The sequence below is a fragment of the Artibeus jamaicensis genome, unplaced genomic scaffold, assembly GCF_021234435.1.
Source record: "Artibeus jamaicensis isolate MK-2021 breed Jamaican fruit bat unplaced genomic scaffold, CSHL_Jam_final scaffold_584, whole genome shotgun sequence".
NCBI lineage: Eukaryota > Metazoa > Chordata > Mammalia > Chiroptera > Phyllostomidae > Artibeus > Artibeus jamaicensis.
This window is the reverse complement of record NW_026522048.1, coordinates 6,342,828-6,365,253: the sequence shown is the minus strand read 5'-3', so window position 1 is coordinate 6,365,253 and position 22,426 is coordinate 6,342,828.

The window sequence follows — 22,426 nt, the reverse complement described above, 5'->3', positions numbered from 1 at the left end:
AAGAAAAAGAAGGTAAAAAGTACAGGCAGTAAAATGACAACAAACTCCCAACTATCAACAACCTGAACTAAAAAAACAAAAACAAAAATAAACTAAGCCAACAACTGGAACAGGAAGAGAATCACAGAAATGGAGATCACACGGAGGGTTATTAGTGGGCAGGGGCAGTGGGGAGACTGGAAAAAAAGGTACAAGGAATAAGAAGCATAAATTGTAGGTACAAAATAGACAGGGGGAGGTTAAGAATAGTGGGGGAAATGAAAAAGACAAAGAACTTACATGTACAACCCATGGACATGAACTAAGGGGAGGGGGTGGTTAAGGGAGGGCGGGTACAGGGAATAGGGTAATAAAGGGGAGAAAATGGGACACCTGTAATAACACAATCAATAAACTATATTATTGCTATTTTTAAATGAGATGTTTTTAAAATTTCTTTATCTCAGTGTCTAATCTTAAAAAATATAAATTGTAAAAGTGTGTTCTTCATTGCCTTCAATAATAAGCTCCTTTACATTTTTACCTTCAAGAAGGAATCTTGACAAAGAATCACTTTCATGTAATTTAAAACACTCTGTCCCACCTCCCGGAATGGTAATTTTTTTCATTTGCTGTCCATGTATGATGCCCCTGCCAGATAGCTCCACTAAAAACTCTGATTACATCACTTCTATGGGTCTGCAAAGGTCAGAGGTTCTCCTTCTTATCTGCTCCATCATATCCCTGCCTTTGAATGTTTATTGATGCCATAAATGCCCTTGCCCCACAGTTTTGTCTTTCCAATACTTTCCATGATGCAAGATCCATTCAAATGCTAATTATTCTTCAACACCTCTTCTTTGGAGAATCTGCCACCTTCCACAGGAAGTCATCTTTCTCTGCCCCTGAGATCACTAGAAAGTTTTTTTTAAATCATTCTCTCATAATTACAGTATTATAAATTTAAGTATGAATATAGGTGTCTTTCTTTTATTTTTGAGATTCTTGAAAGCAGAGCTATGCTTTTCATAGTATTTTTCTAATATTAAGGATTTTAAAAATCCATTTATTTATTTATCCAGAAAACATTAGTGATTGCCTACCATGTGCTGAATAATTTATTGGTTAGACACAGAACTTTGCATCAGGGCTTTTGGGATTAGTTACAGAAAAGATTTGTTGTTTTATGTCAATTTATTCCTATATAACAACATTAAACCTCCACTCTATCCATAGCTGTATAGGTAATTAATTCCCAATGTTTTGTGGGTTACGTTTACATAGAACTACTTACTTCATGAAAGCTGAATGTACATCAAATTTGTCTTTATAAGAATCTATAGTATAATAAAAAAAAGTTTATGGAGTAATAAACAGTTCAGACACAGCCTAAATGCATCTCACATGGAGCCAGGGTATGTCACTGTGCACAGCCATAGCTCTGAAGATGTCATACTAGGCGATGACACTGAAACATGACTATAACTCTGGGAGTTAATAGAATCTTTATAATTATTCTAAAAGGTCTGTTCTACTTTTTCTTTCATAGTATTTTCTGTAGTTACAGTTTCACAGTTGTATGATTATTTGATAAAATTTAATCCTTCCACTGGACTCTAAGCTCATGAGGGCAAGTGCATTGTTTTTACTAATTATTTCCTCCTCAGAACCTAACTCTGTGCCTGACACATAGTTGATCCTATATGTTTGTTAAATAAATAAGTTTAAAGAAATAACACTAATGATACACACTTTCATTGTGATTTCCACAATTCCAACTGAGATACATTTCTACATATGTCACTGTTCTATTTCCAATGTAGTCAAACTTTTGATTCTATAATTAGTAACAGAGAATAAGCATCATATTTAGGACAGTTGTTTCCAAAAAACAAAAGCCAGACACAATGTCCAAAACATCAATGCTGTTAAGCACTATAGCCTATGATTAATAATATCTAATCGGCAACAATATTTGTATTCGGAATGTGAGGCAATAGTCCAAAAGCCTGTGGGTTGGCTTTTTAAAACAAGTTAAATGTTTGCTTTGGTTACATTATTGTTTTGCTTATCAAAGTATCATCATTCACAGGAATGGAGAACAGCTGCTAAGATAGACCATTGGCCTCTATTTCCTCTTCGAACTCTCCACTCTTCACACAAATTTATTTATTCTGCCACCAAAATTTTCTCTCTAGAGCCTAAATCTCATCATATAATTCCATAACATGGAACTCCTTCATAATAATCAAACCCAGTGATTCTCAACTGGGGAGTATTTTCTCTCTCCCAGGAAACATTTGACATTATCTGGAAATATTTTTGTTGCCACAACTGGGGGAGGAAGGAGTAGTGGGTAGAGGCTCAAAAGGCTGCAAAACCTTTCACAGTGCACAAGAGAGACTTCCACATCAACGAACTATCAGGACCGAAAGTCAATAGTTGTGCAGCTGGAAAACTCTCAGCAAAAGATGAAGTCCAAATTGGTATACATCCCAAATTAAATTCACTTCAAATGAAGTCTTTTTACCATTCATTCATCCTACCTATTTTGCATAGGATGCAAACCTGTAGCTAAAGGGACACATCTGGCAGGCACATGCATTTTAGTTGACTGCCTGCCCCTCTGGATGTTTCAGATCCTTTCCAGTTTGCCACATCCTCCACCTTGTTATTGTCTTCACCCAGCTGTCTTCACTTATTTATGTTTCCCACCTGACCTAAAGCATCTAGTCCTGGCCAAAGTTTCTTGCCCTCACATGAGAGCAATGTTGACCTGCCTAAGTTCTTCAATATGCCCTTCTGTGTGTCCATGTCTTCGTATATGCTACAAAATCTAACAGGAATTTTCTAGAACTGTGCTTCACAGGCTCCATTTTTCTGACGAATTAATCCATGTCCTCCTGGATTCACTTCTTTCATTTATGTCTTAGTTATACATTTGATTGTGTCCATTATAACAGAGTTTACACAGAGTAACATTTTGGTGTTTATGCCTTTGCCTTCCCTTTCATTAGGCTTGAGGTCCTTCAAAGTTAAGACCATGTTGTAATTAGTATGCTGACATCATAGCACCTAAGACAGTGTCTTGGCATACATTTACTATTTTTTTTGTTGAATTTCTGTAAATAAACCAATTTCTAAGGCATACTTTAACTTTTTAAATCATAAATGCCATACCTGTAATTCTTTACTTGGGTAAAGAATATTTTATACTATTTTTCTGTCCTCAAAGCTTTAGATAATAGAATTAACACTTTTTTAGAAATTTCAGATATTAGGTTATACAAAAAAAGAGAGAGAGAAGAAAATATGTGGCAGATCCTGGCCAGCAGGCTCTGTGTATGTTGTGGCTGCTCATGAACAAATACACATGGACTACAGAAGTCCTGTGGAGGAAAAGGGACTGCATGGCCACTCTCTGAGAGAGAGCGGGTGAGAGGGCCAGAGAGCTCAGTCCCTGCCTGGACAGGCTTTTATTGCTTCTCTGGGAATATTACATGGAGGGTAGTCCTCATTTACTATGCAGAGGCTCACTGCAGGGATTACCTTTTACAGATAACAAAGGAAAGAATGTTCTAATTACTTCAAAGAGAAGGATGTTGCAGACCAAGGGGAAAAGCGATTGAACAGGTCACACTCCATACTTGGGAGGTTTAGCTCAGATTTTAGGAAGTTGCACTAAGCCCTTCTGCCTCAATTCAGGGTGAGGGAATTTTAGCAAAAGCAAGTCTCATAGCAGTCTTGGTACAATGCAAGCCTGATTCTCCACGGGAGAACCTCTCCGTGGGTGTGGTCCTGCATGCATCTCGCTCCCCATTGGTTTTCCATGTGGAGGCTGAGCTACAATTCCATACCATGTGAAGCGGTTCCCCACAAAAATACATATGACAAAACACGAAAGTATTATTAATGTATTAGAAGAAAAGAATAATATTTAAAATTGATGAATTTTAATTATTATATGTGTACTTATCACCACATTCTAAGTTCTCTAAAATACGCATTTGCTGATTTAAACTCAGAAAATAAGGTAAAAAGGAAAAATACACATATTTACATTTTAAAGAACAATTTTTTTAGATTAAGGTTCAGTTTCTTCATTATAAAATAGAGATTTGCTGATTGCCCATTCTTGCTATAAAAACTAATTTAAAAATTATAGCTAACACAGCCATCATGAAAACAGCATGGAGGTTCCTCAAAAATTATAAAGGGAACTATCTTATAATCCAGCAATTGTCCTCTGTGTATACATCTGAAGGAAGTAAAATCAAATCTCAAAGAGTATTTGCACTCCCATGTTCATGGAATGAATAAGTGGTAAAAAATGATCTGCAGTGTCTATATTTATATTTTATTTATATAAATCAATAAATATAGATATATCACACAATAGTATATTATTCAGCCTTAAAAAATAAGGAAATCCTGTCATTTTCAACAATGTGAATGAAACTGGAGGACATTATGTGAAGTAAAATAAACCAGAGACAGAAATACAATTACTGTATGATATCACTGACATATGAAACTGAAAATAGTCTAATTCATAAAATTATAGAGAAGAATGTTGATTACCAGAGGCTCTGGAGAAGAAGTAAATGGGGTGATTCTGGTCAAGAGGTACAAAGTTTCACGTATGTGAGATGTTATGTTCTGCAGAACCAAAATGTGACTTAGATTAATATTGTATTGTACACTTGAGTTTTGCTAAGAGGATAGATCTTGTGTTATGAACAAAAAGTTGGGGAAAAAAGAAAATAAAATGGTAATTATGTGAGATAATATTAGCTTGATCATAGTGAATGTTTTATAATGTATCGGTATATTAAATGATCAAGTTGTGCATCCTAAATATATACAAGTTTTGGTTGTAAATTGTACCTTAATGAGACTGGGAGGGTGCCCACAGTGTGGCCATAATAATACAAGCCAAACACATTTTACATTTTGTTCATGAACTTTGTAGGCTCCTTTCAGTGTGCATAGCACTGTGAGAAGTACAATTTATTTTTATTTATACATTGATTTACGTAGTAGATTTACATTAAGCTAATCAAAACTTGTAGATTTAGTTTGATAAACAAACCTATAATAGAGAGAAATAGCTGAGGTCATCTCACATGTTAGATGGTCATCTCACATGTTATAGCAATAGCAAGTTTCAGATTGAATTCTTCCACAAATTCATATACACATGAAGGCAGAGACATGGCCATTATTAAGTCTGGAGAACTTTTAGGTCCTTTTTCAGAGTTCAAACAGCATAAGACAATACTCTTGTCTCAAGGTTTGGTATAGATTTAGCTAAGTACCTAGTTGGTGTGAGGTGATAGCAATCTTCTGGAAAATTATAAATTAGTACAGAATCCTAAACCAAGCACATTATTCTAGAGCATATAGTCTCTTCAACTTTTAGAATCTTAATACTCTCATTAAACAAAGGTAGATGTTTAATGAGAGTTACATGCCAGCACTTAAATACAATTTATTTCATTTAAAAATTTTTCTAACTTTCATTAGGCTTATAACTAACCAGCCTCTGTTGGTTATGGGATATAACAATAGATAAATATACATATTTGTATTAGATTTCTGGAGTAGGAGCTTCTGAGTAGATCTTTCAACTTAATACAAATGACCCCTGGCATGTTTATTGCAAATTAGGGTGCTTCAATATCTGACAATTGTTCATATAGTATAATAAAGATTGCAACAAACTAGCATACACAAACACACACTCAAACATGCACACATATCCACACTATTCCTACTAAAGTAGACTTTTAAATATATAAGTAATTTAATATATAATAAATGTAATATAAATATATTAATCAGCCATGGCTGATTTTAATGTAGGTATACCTTAAAATAATTATGCAATATTAATATTAAAACTCTGCTAATAAAATCATGGCTAGTATTTATTGAGAATTTACTAGTGTTATTACTGTTTGGAATATTTCCTGGCTCATTATATGGAATATTTCCTGGCTCATTATATTCTATCAACATTAGTAATAAATTAATAAATATGTCAACAAATGAATGAATGAACACTTAGCTCTCTGGTATTTTCCGAGCAGTATCTTATGAAATCTTCGCAATAACCCTATGAAGTAAAGTTTCACAAATACATCTTCTGAAGCTGAGATATTAAGAATCATTCTGTGGTGACATCAACATAATAATTTCTATATTGGGCATTTTTGTCTGTCTAGTTTCTTCTCTTTCACTCACATGCATGGATAGGCATTTATAGTACATGAACTGAATACAGGTGTTGAGTGAACAAAGGCAAATGGCCGGGGGCCCTGTACACATTTGGCTGATGGAACAGTAGTTATTGGGGAAAGCTCAGAGAATAGAACAAAACCAGGTGATCAGGTTCCCGTTAAGCACAGTGATTTTGCAGGTCCAGAAGTCAGATTCTTGAAGGGAGATGTCGAATTCGGATTATGTGACTGCCAAGCCACATGTTGGAGAGGAAACAGCCTCCCCTGGTGTGAGCGATATTAAGGGACACTGGCATCTCAGTCCCCTAGCAATCCAAGTTGATTGCTGTAAACACCAGGCCACTGTCAGTTTCCATGGAGCCTGAGATGGAGCTCAGCTCTTTCCTGGGAAGCCAGCCTGTAAAGTATTAGCCTTGTACATACTAACACTTAACCCTCTAAGTTAAATCTTACTAATGATTCTCATTATTGATTGAACACTTACTTTACCAGCACTGAGTGCCTAAAGCAATACCTGAGCCAGCTCTAAACTCAACAATGATTCTAATGTATTTTATATTAAAGGAAAACCTGTTAAAAAAAACTCAAGAAAAAGTTCTTTATTTCTATCAATAAATAAAATTCACAAAATTGAACAATACTGGCAATAGAAACACAGCTTCTCCTTGACTGCTTCTTTAGTCAGAGAAGAATCCTCCAGTAACTTGTGAATAGTGCTACAGCTAGTACAATCTTGTGTTTGGGGAGATACAATAAATAGGATTTCACTACAAAGCTTAGCATAATTATTACATTAGAGTCAAATTTAGGCCCACAAATAAAAGATTTTTTTTCCTATAACAAAACCTTCATTAAAAGAACAAACTCAAAGAGTAATTTAAATGGGATTTGCAAACCTCCAGGTTTGCATGAAACCTAATTAACGTTAGATTTCTCATGAAATTTAATTAAATCAAATAAACACCAAATCCTGAAGAAAGGTTAAGAATTTATTCTATTTAATTGAATAATACCAAATTTATTAAAGATGTTCTCAATGTTTTTTAGCCAAGTAGTACCTCTTTTCTAAAACAATGTATTTCCTAACAGATTTTTAGCTTAATATTTCATAAATGTAAATCCTAGCAAAGGAAGTGATTTCTGAATTTTGTAAATATTGATGGTTTAAAAGCTATTGCAGTATGTTTAAAATATAAATTTAATGGTTCCCAAACACCGTAGGTTTTTAATTCCTATGATCATACATTTTTAAAAGGCATGAAAAAGCTATTTTTAACTTTTATATTGTTATTCTCTCTTAAACTCATTTCCAGTTCAATTATCTGATTAATGTCCCATAATATGTCTTTATACCCCAAAATATTTTCTTGATACACCTATCATACTTCTCTGGCACAAAATTATAAATCAACATTTGATATTCTATAATGATCCAAAAATACTCAAGTTTTCTTCTGGATTAAGTTATTATTACAAATATTATTCATACTTTACTGATTAAGACACTATTAATACAGCATATTGTGATGAACAATTTAAGGAATTGTCTTTCAGTGTGATAGAAGAAGCATTTTTTAACCAGTTGTTTTATTTATTCTTGGATGGTTATAAGTTATTGCTATATCAAGACTGGGCCCAGCATTGATTTTATTCCTATTATTTTGAAATAGATGTTAGCCCCGATGACCACTTTCTCCTGTGTTCCCCGCATGGTCCATCTCTGTGGAGGGTACTTTCACTGTCAGGTACTTGCTCTTCCCTTAAATAGTTAATGACATCTGAGGAATGCGAGTGTTACCATTAGCTTATCTCTTTATGATTCTCTCCTTTCTGGAATACTCATCATTTTAGTTCCATTTCTTCTGTACCTTTAACAGATCATTTTGTAACTTAGTTTTCTCTAGTTGTTTTCCCCAGGAGTATTTGTCCACTCAAAGAAGTATTTAATTCCTTTCAAAAAAAAGAAGGCTGTTATAATGGTGTCACGTATATTTTTTTAACTTGTCTAGTGTCAAAATATAGAAATTTTGGTGCATTTAAGCAATTGAACACTGTGCAGTGATTTTAAAAAATGAGGCAGATTTATATGAACTGATATGGAAATATCACCAAGTTATATTGTTAATAAACTAGCCCTATTGTATTGCATATGCTATTAGTTATTTTATTTTTTTATACATACATATATTAAAGATATAATTTTCTTATGTTAAAAAATCTTGCCAGTAGAGTTGTCTTAGTGACTGCACAAATTTAAGAACTGAGCTTCGGCTTCGGGCCAGATGGATGTATAGGTAAATATGCTTCATTTCCTCACACAAACAAAAGGACAGCAACAAATTTAAAGACCAAAAAAACAACCAGAACTGACAGAAAATTTAACTGTATGGAAAACTGACAACTAATGAGATAAAGAAGAAACATTCATCCAGATTGATAGGAGAGGCAGAGACAGTCAGCTGAAGCAGAGAAGATACATGGCAAAGCAGCAACTGGTAGACCAGACAGTCCCACACTTGTGTGTGGATAAACTGGGAGGAACAATTGAGGAGGGAGACAAACTGCACGACCCAGGGTTGCAGCACAGGAAAATAAAGCCTCAAAACATCTTACAGTAAAAACCTGTGGGGCTTGCAGTAGCAGGAGAAACCCAGTCTCACAGAGGAATCCATTGGAGGGTCTACGGGATCCTAGAATGTACACAAACCCACTCACCCTGGAGTCAGCACTAGAAGGGCTCAATTCACATGTGGGTGAGGTGGGAAGCTTTGGAAGACCTTTGTTCACCCAAACCCCAGGCGCCCTGGGAGAACGATAAGGCCGTCTGGGAAAAGCAAACAGCAGGATAATCACAAGGGCTGGGGCTAGCACCCCCGCTGTTAGAACTAATTTCTGCATTCAGCCTTTGTACTCTGCTTCTGCCCCGTAGCTAGAACTAATTACCGCATTCCGCTTCTGTATCCCGCTTTGCTATGTAGACAGGAAGACCCCGTAGGCTATATAAACCCCAAGAATCCTTTGTTCCGGGCTCAGAATTTAGAGTTTGGCTCCTCTTGGCCCATGCACATTAATAAACCTCGTACTCCAGAATCCCTCAGTGTCTGGTTGCTTCATTTTCCTGTAACATTTGGTTCCCTGACCAGGAAGTGACCTTACACAAATTCCGGCAGCAACTTGCCGCCAACTGGATAAGCGGGGAGGTGGCTGGAGGTCTAACTGGGGAAGCGGAGGTGCACGTGCCCTGAGATTTCTCAGACCTCGTCCTGTTGGGGCGCCAGCCGCCAGTCCAGCGCACCCCAGACAGAAAGTGAGGGTTTTGGACTATGACCTGACCAGAGGCGCCAAATCAGTAAGTGCCCTGGGGACCAGAGCCCGAGACCGGAGAGAGACTGATCACCTCTCAAATCAGAAATTAGGTTGGTTCGAGGCCGACCGCCAGACCCTTACCCGGGGAGGGATCGTTTGAACTCAGAGTGTTTGAGAGTGAAAGTGTGAGTGACTGTGTTTGTGGCTCCACGGGTGAAAAACCTATGGAGCAAGAGTGGGCCCCAACCTGCGGTTCCTGTGTCAGGTCATGCGGCATAACGGCTGGCAGCTAACCCTGAATTCTGCTGGGGCAGCCTTAGCCAAGACCGACTTCGCCCCGAGAGGGGGCAGGCCAGGCAGGCAAGCTAGTGAACCCCACCCTTTGTGTGTCTGCGCCAAGTGGCAGGAAAACATGGGAGGCCGGCTGTCCACCATCTTAGACTGTATGCTTCAGAATTTTGATCGGTTCCTGGGGCAGGACCCTTCGATGGACCCAAGGCAATTAGAAACTTTCTGCTCATCAGAATGGCCCACCTTCGGGGTAGGCTGGCCCCCTGAGGGAACTTTAAACCTGCGTGTTATTAGGGCAGTACATTTAATTGTTACCGGGAAGCCAGGACACCCTGATCAGTATGTTTATATAGACCGCTGGAAGGAATTAGTGCAGGACATGCTGTCAGGGTGCAGGTCAGAAGCCTAAGACAGTGGGAAAGGCTGGCGGTAGGCAAAAAGTGGCACAATCCAGTGTTTTAATCGCCCGGTCAAGAGGAACATGCCTCCTCCCCCCCATGTTCAAAGGAGAGCCAGAGGAAGAGCTGCCTATCAGTCTGCCTCCCCTATATGCTCTGGAAACTCTTGGCCAGACCAGGAGAAGCAAAGACCCTCATCTGTGACCTAGATTCCGGCTCCTGCCAGTCTCTGGCAGCAGAGTAGAGACCCTGTTCAAAGGGGTCGGCCTCTCTAAAATATGCCCCAGTATGACAGAGCAGTGAGGCAGCAGGCAGTGACCCCCCCCCCCCACTCTGCTGGAGGGACAGGAGGTGGCTGAGGCCCACATGGCCCCCTGCACCTGGTCCTGCTAAACGGGTTGCCAGGGAGACAAGCAGGGCTACCCCAGCCCAGCCCCCGTGTTGAGCCAGGAGCGAGCTGTGAAGACCTCCTGGGCCTGTGCTGGCGGCCCTGGCAGTGGGTCCTTTGGGAAACCAGATACCTCCCAGGAGCAGGGAGCCACCAGATTGCCTAACCAAAGGAACCGAGATTAAAAGAGAATGATGGTTAAATCTAGATGAGTAGAAATATGTATAAAGGGTATGAAAGTTTTAAACCTAGAGTAAAGGAAACCTCAACTGCTTGTTTTCTGGTTTTGTGGGGAAAGAGCAAATTTCTCTACCATTGGTTGTTTCTGATCAGAAACCCTGTGTACCTGAAGACCAAGGAAAGGTCACTGTAGCCGGTTGGAGAGGATACCTTTGCCACCTGGGACCCAGGAAGGGTCGTTTGGGGCTGATAAGTGTTTCAGCCTGAGGCAAAGTAGCCTGTCTCTGCCATGAGACTGGGTCTGAAGGAGCATGCCTCTGCAAGGTACCAGTGGACATATTGGTGCAAGAGAGTGCCTCTACCTGTGTGTTGTTTTGAAACTGTTTCGGATTTTGCTCTGTGTCTGCTCTGAAAAGGGAAAAGAAAGAGCCCACTGGCAGGTGACAGAGGCCAGGGTTACAGGTGCCTACAGCCCTCAGCCTAGCTGGCTTGGACCCAGACCAGACTGCCACAGGGCTTCAGAGGCTCTCCCACTCCCCTCAGAGGGGCGGGGGGCTGGCCAGAGATCTGGAGTCATTCACCAGGAGGGAGACTGACCCAGTGTTGCTGAGGTGTGTGGGTGGCCTCCTTTCAGCCACACTGGCCCAGGATGGGTGCTGGGAGGGCCCTTGCCAGCTGTTCGAGCTGCTGGCCGGGACAGGATGCCAGGTGTCCTTGAAGAAGGGGCCCAGGTCTGGGCAGGTCTTTGACCCCAGAGCTCGGGAAGGGTGGAGTGCGTGGACCGGACTCTCAGGGAAGCTCTGGCTGGGTTCCGCCGGGAGGCTGGACTGATTTGCTGCCGCTGGCGCTGCTTAGGTTGGGAGTGCCTCTGGGTTGGAAGTGCCCCTAGCCCTTCGGGCTGTGCCCCATGTGGATTAGTCTTTAGGAGACCTCCTCCCATCCTCAGAATAGATAAGGGGAGGGCCCAGACAGCAGGAACTCCCCTGGTGACATTGCTTTCTGGGGAGGTGAGGCCCACTGTAGGGGACCGATTTGTCTTAGCCTGGCAAATGTGACTCAGCTCTGTGTGGAAAACCTACAGATGTGAAGTGGTGGGCAGGAGCCAGATCTTCGAACCTAGTTTTCCAGTGGGAATCAGGCCTAGAAAATACTCACAGACTGTTATGGCTTGCTCTTGCTAAAACTCCCTTACTCTGGTGTAAAGCAACAAATGTATATTGTTTATCTTCAAGGTAACTACCAAAGCCCGTGTGAGTTCTCCCAAGGACACAGCTAATGAGCTCATTGCCATCCCCCTCTGCATGCTATTTTTATTTCCTTGACTGTACCTAGAATGTAGACAATAATGTTCTATGTGATAGATGATAAATCTTTCTATGATGTAAGACCCCAGGAAAACAATAAAAGCCTGTCTAGGCAAGGGTTGGGGTGCTCCCCTCTTGAGGGAGTGGCCGAGGCACCATAGGCACTCTCCCCTTGAGAGCGTAGTCGTGCCTGTTCCCTTTTTCCACACAGGGTTGTTGTCGCCTGTGCATTGATTCTCGTCATCAACCACAACGGGCAGACTCTGTTGGACAGGGTCTGCAACAGCCCACTATGGCTTCTCCCACCCTGCAAGTGGGAGAAGTCTCTACCACGGATTCGCAGCCTCTGCCAGTAGGCTCTGCTCACCTGCTGCACCAGTGGCCTCGGGGACCTCCTGGACCTCCTTCGCTCTAGAGACTGGAGCCAGAGCCTCAGGACTGCCATTTTGGGTAAAATGGATGAGCCACGTGAATGCCCTACTATGGAGGACAGAGCATGCATAGGTGTCACCATCTTAGAACTGGCTAAGGCTTCTTTTCAGATTATGAGCTGTATGCTGCTGCTGCGTGGACACTGCAGCAGTCAGGTTCTCTGTGTAACTAGTTCTGATAAGAATAGCTTTAGTTTTGAAGGTCATGAACTGAGGTCCAAGGCTGACCATCTGATTTATAGGGTGTTTGCAAGGTCTAAGCTTCAGAAAGATAAAAAATGTCCCTGCAAATCTAGGACTTTAGTAGAAGATGCCTATAGTGCTAGGGACTTTTAGCTGCCAGATACTGAGTTTAAGTGCAGTCCTTCCCAGTGCAGGAAAGGAACAGGGATTAAAAGTAGATTATGAATAAATATGGATAGGTAAAAAGGCTATAGAAGGTTTGTGAATGTTGCAGAAGGTCTGTGGGAAGCTGTGCAGATAGAAGAGGGTATGTAAAAGATTATAAAAGTTTGCAAAAGTTTTGGAAAAGAATTATGTAGAGTTAGTAATAGAAGGTATACGGCATGGAGATGCAATCTTAGTGAGTATCAGAAGGAAAAGGATTTTCCATTATGCTTTGTGTTTTTCTCCCTACCTGATCCCTCCAGAATTTAGTATTCTGAAGGAATGAATGATGACATAAGGTTTCTTTGCATAAAACCAATGAGACAAGTCTTTAGCAGCGGTTTTGTTAACCAGGACTTTGACTGGAATGTCACACCTGAAGGAGGCATGTATGGGTTCTGGTCATTACCGGAAAGCCCTGAGGAACTAGGATTGACTTGTGAAGTGAGCAAAAGCCCACGAGAAAAGCCTGGTACGTTGGTTGGTTGTGTGGTTCGTGCCAGTCTTTCCAGGGAAGGAATGAAGGTTGCTTTCCTGAAGGGTGGCTAAAAAGGAACCTATAAGCACAATAGAGGCTCAAGGATTTGAGTGAAATGACTGGTACAGGCGAAGCCAGATGGCAGATGTGTGGCTCTGCTTCTGTGCCCTGAGGGGCGGACTGAAAAGTCAATCTAAGGGTTCTTTGTGTCAGTTCCAGCAAAGCAGACTTAAGGATCATAAGTGATCCAGGCTGCTCTTGGTGTGTTTGTGCAAAAAAATAGTCAAAAATCAAAAGCAGGACCCAAAGTAGTCCCTATAATAACAGTGAGGGTGATCTTAAGGAGAAAAACTACAGTTCAAGGAAAATCACAATGCTCAGTATTAGACATCAGAATGGCACAGCTGTCTTGAAAGTTTGTTTTCATTTAAGAGTTGAAACCAGGGTTGTGATGTCACCAAAGATATACAATATACAGGTGCAAAGGACCTGTCAAATTTCCACTGTAAATGTCATTGCAGGAAGTACCCTGCAATGGAATGTCTTCTTAAAAGACAGTCTCGCAGGCGCAGAGACTGGTTTAGAGATTGTTGTGTGAATTAACCTGTGTGTTCTGTTTTCATAGGGCGTATGCCTATGACCTGCCTGTGTCCTATGGATGATTAGTTACAATATAGGCCTCACTTAAGGAGCCCATCTTCATCATTGCCTCCCTGAGACTCAACGGTTTGGCCGAACTAAGTAGCTAGGTTGATAAAGGGTTGGGGCAGTCTGTAGGCTTCACTTTAGAACTGATTTTCCCCTTTCTGCCTTGATAGCTTGGACAGAAGGGGCTCAGAAATCTGAAAGGAGGGAAATCCTAATGTAGTCCCCTCAGCCCGAGTAAAGTATAGTGGGCCACAAGAGTCTTGGATAGGTGTAGCATGCCTTGTACACCTTCCTCCAGATAAACCATTCTTTACTGAAGTCCCTGCCTTTGTCATTTAATAGTTATGATTTAATTATACTTCCAATTTCTTGCCTAATCTGTCACCTCTAGAATACAACCTGACCAGGATGCCAATGGTCCAGTAATGCCAGCCTTTGGATGCCAAGCCTGCAACTTCCTGGTGACAGCCAACTGACCAGGACCCTGTGAGGTCCTTCCCCTAGCAGGAAGGACTCCCTCCGTGCTGCACCCCCCCTCTTTCAGGGTACCCCTGACCCAAGGGTAGGTAGGACGACATCCATGTCAAGCTGGAAGCAGTTATAAGATGAGACCTTCGTCCATTGTCCTGTATATAATTCCAGAAGGAAACCTCATTAATACTCTGAATCCAGGGAAAGGGTGGACCTGTATGTTCCTAGGAGAGGAATATTGTTACTATGTAAATCAGTCAGGGATCAAAGCTAAGAAAGTTAAAGAAATCAGAGAGAATATAAACCGCCACACCAAAGAAACAGAAAGTTAAAATTAGAGAAATTGAGGAATAAATTCTCAAGCCTGGCTCCAGTAGCTATTTCCCTTTCTAGGACCCCTAATTATTATCTTCCTAGGTCTAAGCTTCGGCCCCTATATCCTGTGGATCATAGTCCAGAACTTAGAAGCAACAGTTACACGCAGAGCAACTGCCAGGATCCTGTCCCTCCAGTGATACCGTTATCGGATATTACAACAGCCCTCCTGACGTACAAGAATAACCATAAAGTGATGCTAGAGCAGTCAACAGCACTGTCAAGCATCAAAAGGGGGGACTTGTTTATTCCTACAAGAAGAATGTTGTTACTATATAAATAAAAGTAGGATAGTAGAAGAAAACATTAATAAATTAAAAGAAATCCATAAGAGATTAGGAAATACCAATAATCTCACTGAGGGCCACAACTGGTGGCAATCTGCCTTATTTTCCATGCTAGTCCCAATTCTAGGGCCCCTCTTTATCCTGTTCCTAGCCTTAACCTTAGGGCCAAGCTTAGTACAGACAATAGTACAGCAGCTAGAAGCTACTGTAACCAGAAAAGCCACCGCAAAGATCCTCTCCTTACAGAGGCATCATTACCAAAGGATAGATTTTTCTGAGGGTGAACATTCAGATATAGATAGTTATGCTAAAACAAGCACTAGTATTATTTAGCATAAAAGGGGGGAATGAGGCGGGAAGCTTTGGAAAACCTTTGTTCACCCAAACCCCAAGCACCCTGGGAGAGTGATAAGGCTGTCTGGAAAAAGCAAACAGCAGGATATTCACAAGAGCTAGGACCCTCACAGTTAGAACTAATTTCTGCATTTAGCCTTTGTACTCTGCTTCTGCCACGTAGGTATAGGAAGCCTTATAGCTAGAACTAACTTCTGCATTCCGCTTCTGTATTCTGCTTTGCTACATAGACAGGAAGACCCCGTAGACTATATAAACCCCAAGAATCCTTTGTTTGGGGCTCAGAATTTGGAGTTTGGCTCCTCTGGGCCTATGCACATTAATAAACCTCATACTCCAGAATCCCTCAGTGTCTGGTTGCTTCATTTTCCTGTAACATGAGTAGCAGAGGAAGTGACTGAAAGTCAGCCAAGAGCTGAGCAAGCAGAGTTGTTCCCTCCCATACCCATACCCCACATACATACCACGACACAGTGAAGTGGGTTATGCTGCCCTGGTAAATACCTAAGGCTCCACCCCTTACCACATAACAGGTGTCCTGAGACAAAAAAAAAAAAGGCCAAACAAAAGAACAGATCAAAGCTCCAGGAAAAGAGCTAAGCACTTCAGAGGAAGCCTATCAGATGCAGAGTTCAAAACACTGATAATAAGGATGCTCACAGAAATGATTGAGTATTGAGCAAAATAAAGGAAGACGTGAAGGCTATGGAATGTGAAATAAAGAAAAATATACAGGAAACCAACAATGAATGGAAGGAAACCAGGACTCAAATCAATAATTTGGAACAGAAGGAAGACTTAAACATTTAACTGGAAAATAATGAAGAAATAATAATTCATAAAAATGAGGAGATATTTAAGAAACTTTGGAACAGCTTTAAATGTTTCACCATCTGAATCATAGGGTTGCCAGAAGAAGAAGAACAACAACAAGAAATTAAAAGCTTATTTAAAAAAATAATGAAGGAAAACTTCCCCAACCTGGTGAATGAAATAGGTATGTAAGTCCAGGAAGCTCAGAGAGTCCCAAAGAAATTGGACCCAAGGAAGCACACACAAAGATACTTCATAATTACATTACCCAAGATTAAAGAGAAGGAGTGAATCTTAAAAGCTGCAAGAGAAAAGCAGATAGTTACCTACAAAGGAGTTTCCATAAGACTATCAACTGATTTCTCAAAAGAAATTTTGCAGGCAAGAAGGGGCTGGAAAGAAGTATTTAAAGCCATAGAAGGCAAGGGCCTACATCCGAGATTACTCTATTCAGCAAAACTATCACTTAGAATGGAAGGGCAGATAAAGTGTTTCTCAGTCAAGGTAAAGTTAAAGGAGTTCATCAAAACCAAGTCCTTATTATGTGAAATGTTAAAGGGACTTATCTAAAAAAAAGATGATCAAAACTCTGAACAGTAAAATTGCAAAAAACTCACAACTATCAGCAACTGAACCTAAAATACAAAAACAAACTAAGCAAACAACTAGAACAAGAACAGAATCACAGAGATGGAGATCACATGGAGGGTTATCAATGAGGAGGGGGAAGAATAGAGGAAAAGGTACAAGGAATAAAAGGCATAATTGGTAGGTACAAAATATACAGAGGGGTTAAGAATAGTATAGAAAATGGAGAAGCCAAAGAACTTTTATGTACAACCCATGGACATAAACTAAGGGGAGGGAATGGTGGAGTGAGAGTAGATGCAGGGCAGCGCGTAATAAAGGGAAGAAAAAAATGGGACAACTGTAACAGCATAATCAGTAAAATATACTCAAAAAAAGAATTGGGGTTCTTTGTTCCAAATGGACAATGAAGGAAACAACTCTTTTGTTTCTACAATCTACCCCTATGGAAAGTGGGTTAACAGCAAGCTTTGATGGGAGTACAACATAACCAGAAATCTAGGTGTTACAAGATTAGTGTTCTATCTGATTCTGTTATTTGGGTAACATTAGAAAGTCTCATATTTCTCCCAATTCTAACCTGTAAGTTGATAACACTAAGTAATATAATTCATTTTATAGATTGTAAAAACTTTATTCCATACCTGACAATTTGATAACTGAAATAAATGGCTAAGTACAATGAACACATCCTCCATTAAGGATAATATAATATATAAATATATATCATGGAATACATAATGATACATAATACATATTGTATAATTTTCAATGGTATTATATATAATTTATGACCCTATACATTGTATATGATGTGTTTATATATAGCATAACATACCAATTTGATAGTTAACCTGAAATAAAGTTTAAGGTGAACTAATACTTCCTCTATTGATATATAATATACATAATTCAAATATAAGTTATTAAAATATACAATATATGTAAATAGTATATACTATATGGTGTGTTGTGTATGTTAGTGTATGTTATAATACATAATATATAATGGTTGTGTATACAAAGTATAACATTTTATTTGATAGCAAAACTAGAATAAAGTTTTAAGGTTTAATTAATACTTCCTCCATTGACATAATATATGAATATTATAATGATATATCATATTATGCATATTATTTAGTTTGCTATTAATCTGAAACAAAGTTTTAAGGCTAAACTGATAACTTCTGGTTAACTTCCTGGGGGAGGTGGTGTTTCATTTAAGTCCAAATTATTTTTCTAAATTACTAAGTTTATTTGATGATTAAAGAAAGCACTCTGGTTCCAAACATCTTTAACTTTTTGGGCTATATTCCATTCTGAAAGCTTTTTGATTATTCTCTCATAAACTTGGCGTTATAGGTGTTTTAATTTTAAATAGGTCTTATTAAAACACATTTTTTAAAGTTTTAGGATTTAAACTTGCATAAGTAACTTTTCAACTGTAGAGTTTGATTACCCAAATTGATATAAATATTTGCCTTTTGTAAAGTGTCAAATTTAAATTAATGCACAACCCAATTTATTACCAAAAAAACATAGAAGAAAAATAGTAATACCTAAATCTTGTAGCTATTTGATTAAAATAATTTCACATGTAATACTTTGGTGTTTTAGAATGTCTGTGAGAAAATTAGTAGTCTTATACAGACTGGATTTAATATTTATTAAAATGCACATATCTATTAATATAACACACTATATTAAAGTAACATCCACAATATTTTGAAATTCAAGTACAAAGCCAACGTAGCAGACACTGTGGGTGCCCTGAACCCCTCTGTCTCTGTGCCCCTTGCTGGAAGCCCACCCTCTGTCCATTGTTTCTAAGAGCCTGTACTGACTTGCAACCCTTTTGAGGGATTTCTCTAGCCTAGTGGGGAAGCTTTTCCTATCCACACATGCAATCAATTGCAAATGCTTGGAAGTTTGACCAAGCACTCCCTGCCATCCAGTTGTGACACCCTTAGCCAGTACTGACTCATGTAAAATATAAAAGTCCAAGTTTTGTGTTTTAAGACATGATGAACTCTGAGACATCATTTATACCCCAGAGATGCTCTGTATGAGCCCAGGGTAAGGCACTTCATGAAACTGCACGATTTCTTGACTTCTTCCTCTTCTCTGCCCTGCTTCTTTCACTCTTGCTGGGTTATACTGCAAACACATTTCTTCCAGAAGAAATCCTCCACTTTCCTTCCAAAAGTAACCATCACTTTTTAATGATAGAGGCAACTGCACAGTTGCCTCTACCTTGTGGCTGCTGAGCTGCTGCAGGTCTACACCAAAGGTAAAATGACTGCCTTCGTGCTAAAAAAAGAAACTCTGCCCACCCCATTCTTCCTCACTTGGTAGGAACATGGGGCATGCAGGCGGCAGTTCTCATATTGGTATTGTCTCATAATCAAAACAGCATTTGACTCTTCTTATATACCTAATGCATAACTGCTTAATGGATATATTCAGGTTTATCCGAATCAAGTACTTTAAAAGACATTTGCATCCACTGTTTAAAACCCTAGATGTAAAATATTCTTATGTGAATACAAGTTGCCTTTTTTTTCAGGATATAATTACCATAGCAGATGGTAGTACATTTGAAGCATTTCCAAATTATTTCACCTAAATTTAATTGTATTATAATCCTATTACAAAGAAGAAGAAGGGGGCAGAGGGGCCATGTTTAAATGAAAGAATTACATTCAAATGAAATTCTCAGGAATAATGATATAGTTAGAGCAGATGGAAGATGTGGTATCATATTTTGAAATCAAAATAAGTTGTTCTTTCAATATAAATGTTTTTGAAATATAAAAATAATTATAAAAATAAATTTTGATCTTAGTTGTTATTGTCCTGTAATTTTGAAAATGCCTTTATTAAAATAAAAAAGAGCTCCTTTGAATAAAATATACACTAATACTCTTAAAATTCTCTCCCAGATGAGTTAATGTTTCACTTTACCTTTTTTAAAAATTTGATAGATTATGTTGTATTTCTAGCTGTATGGTATCAGAAATACCTGACAAAGAAATGTTTTATCTTTTCATTTCATAAAACTACCATTTCTATCAACAGGGTTTTTAATTTTGCACCTATTTTTATCTCCTGGCCCCAATACATATACTCCTACAGAGGACAAAAATGGACCAGGGGATCTACACCAGTGCATCTAAACCGGGAGCACGTACAGTGCTGATGCTGTCTCTACAGGGCCACATTCACAACAGCTCCCTCTTGGTGCAATTATTCTTTTGTTCTCTGGTAAAAGAATAACTTGGTAATAGGAGTATGATCACATTTACGCTTTTACTCTCTTTCTCTCTCTCAGATATATGTGTGTGTGTGTGTGTGTGTGTGTGTGTGTGTGTAATGCAAAATGTAAGATTTTTTGTTTGCTTGGTTTAATTTGCTTTGAATTTTGAAATTACATTTTCAGATTAAGCAAAAGCCAGACTACATTCATCTCAAGGATGTATTTTGGAGAAAATATCCAGCTGTTGATATGCTCCTCAGAGCACCATGTCTGGGAAACTAGATAAATTTCCTCGAACGAATCGACTTTTGAGAAGTAGCATCAACTCCCTTCATCTTGACAGCTATCGCTCCAGCTCTAACTCTGACTCACCCACACCTGCCTTTCATTGGATGTTTGGCCTATCCTTGACTGCTTGAAAGTTTTCCATGATTTTATATAGTGTTATGCAAAAGAAGTAAAAAGTGAGCGGCACCATACTGTTTCCATCCCTGAAAGAAATTTTACTCTATGTGAGTTGGAATTAACAAAACCTGGAACTGAATCCTGGTGCAGTTCTGGGACTCAGTCACATGGTGTTTATAACCTCCAGGCAATTTGGGTTTATAATGACCTTTGAATCTCAGAGGACCTTTAACATATTTTACCAAATAGCCAAGTGCCTCAAATATGAATGTTTCATCCCAAGCATTTTAGATGTTTTAAGCACGTCTTTCGTTGTGGTTGTTAAATATTTTGGATAAACTTCTCTATCCTTCATTGGGCATATTACTGAAATAAAATCCTAGACACTCCTGTAATTATCTGTTTTATGAGATCTTGTACAAGGAACTTTACTTCTCTTGGCTTCATTTCTCTCATCTGAAATATAAATGGACCAGATGCTGTGTATCACCCTTCTCTTCCAGCTTGAAAATCTTACTATTCAAAAAACTAGTTTCTTGCACCACATTTTTTAGGCCATTTTCCTTTGAAGGTAGTAAATATACATATTCTTTATCCCCGAAAAAGAAAAAAAGATGAAGGACAAATTAGGTTTGCACATTTATTCATGAAGAAACTATATTAAAATTATTTATAGAACTTAAACTGCTTTCCCAGTCCAACCCCTATTCCCAGATGTAGTATGTAGGCTCTCTATAAACTTGTATTGCTTAATTACTTACACCCTCTGAGAAATCATACTACCACTCACTGCAGTTTAATTGACACTAGAGAGTGGTGTTACTTGATAGGTTTAAAACATCATCAAACTCCAGATTTCTTTAATAGGCATAGCTTTCTGAATTCCTAAGATAGAATTTTTAGAGAAGTATGTCAAATTTATATAATATAAATTAAACACTGCTGGGAGCATATACATATAAGAAGATAGTTTGAAATCATATCTAAAGGAATGAGTCTTAATTTACACCACTCCTAATTTTAATAAGTTTGACAAAAACTTGGCATTTCTTACGCTTCCGTAGAAAATCTTTAACTTTCAAAGAGCCGGACCCTTGCCATACAGGGCCCCGGGCCAGCCATTTACAGCTTTGGCGTCTGTTGTTCTGCATCCAAGCTTGTCACTTCATCAGAGCTAAAGTATCTCCCTTAAATCTGAAGAACAGCTTTCTGGGCAAAGCAAAAACAGAACTCTTTAGCCTCCTGCTCATGAATTCCCTCTGAATTGCCAGAGAAGTGCCTCAACCCGGTGGGCTGCAGCTTTGGATAGGATTATCAAGTCACCCTGGGCTTAACTTGTCTCTGAGGTTCACCAGCTCTTCACAGTCCGCTCTCACTTAGTTGAGAAGCAAACAGCTATCTGGTTAATGTCTCCTATTCTTGACACTACCCCTTACCCTTCCAGCAGATGTTAGCTTTTAGCAACTTCACAATTTTCACCCAGTCCAAGTCAAGTAGAGATATTTGAAGGAACTGCCTTTATCTTTGGCTACCATTAAATTCTTAAAACACAGTCTAACACAGTATATTTAAACCACTAATCATATTCATCAACAGTGCTTTCACAGTGCTTTTACAAACCTAGACTCTTTTAAAAAATTAATTAATTAATTTTTTAAAGATTTTTTAATTTATCTTTAGAGGGGAAGGGAAGGAGAGAGGGAGAGAAATATCGATGTATGGTTGCCTCTCTTGTGTCCCCTGCTGGGGACTGGCCTACAACCTAGGCATGTGCCCTGACTGGGAATCGAACCATGATCCTTTGGTTCCAAGGCCCACCCTCAGTCCACTGAGCTATGCCAG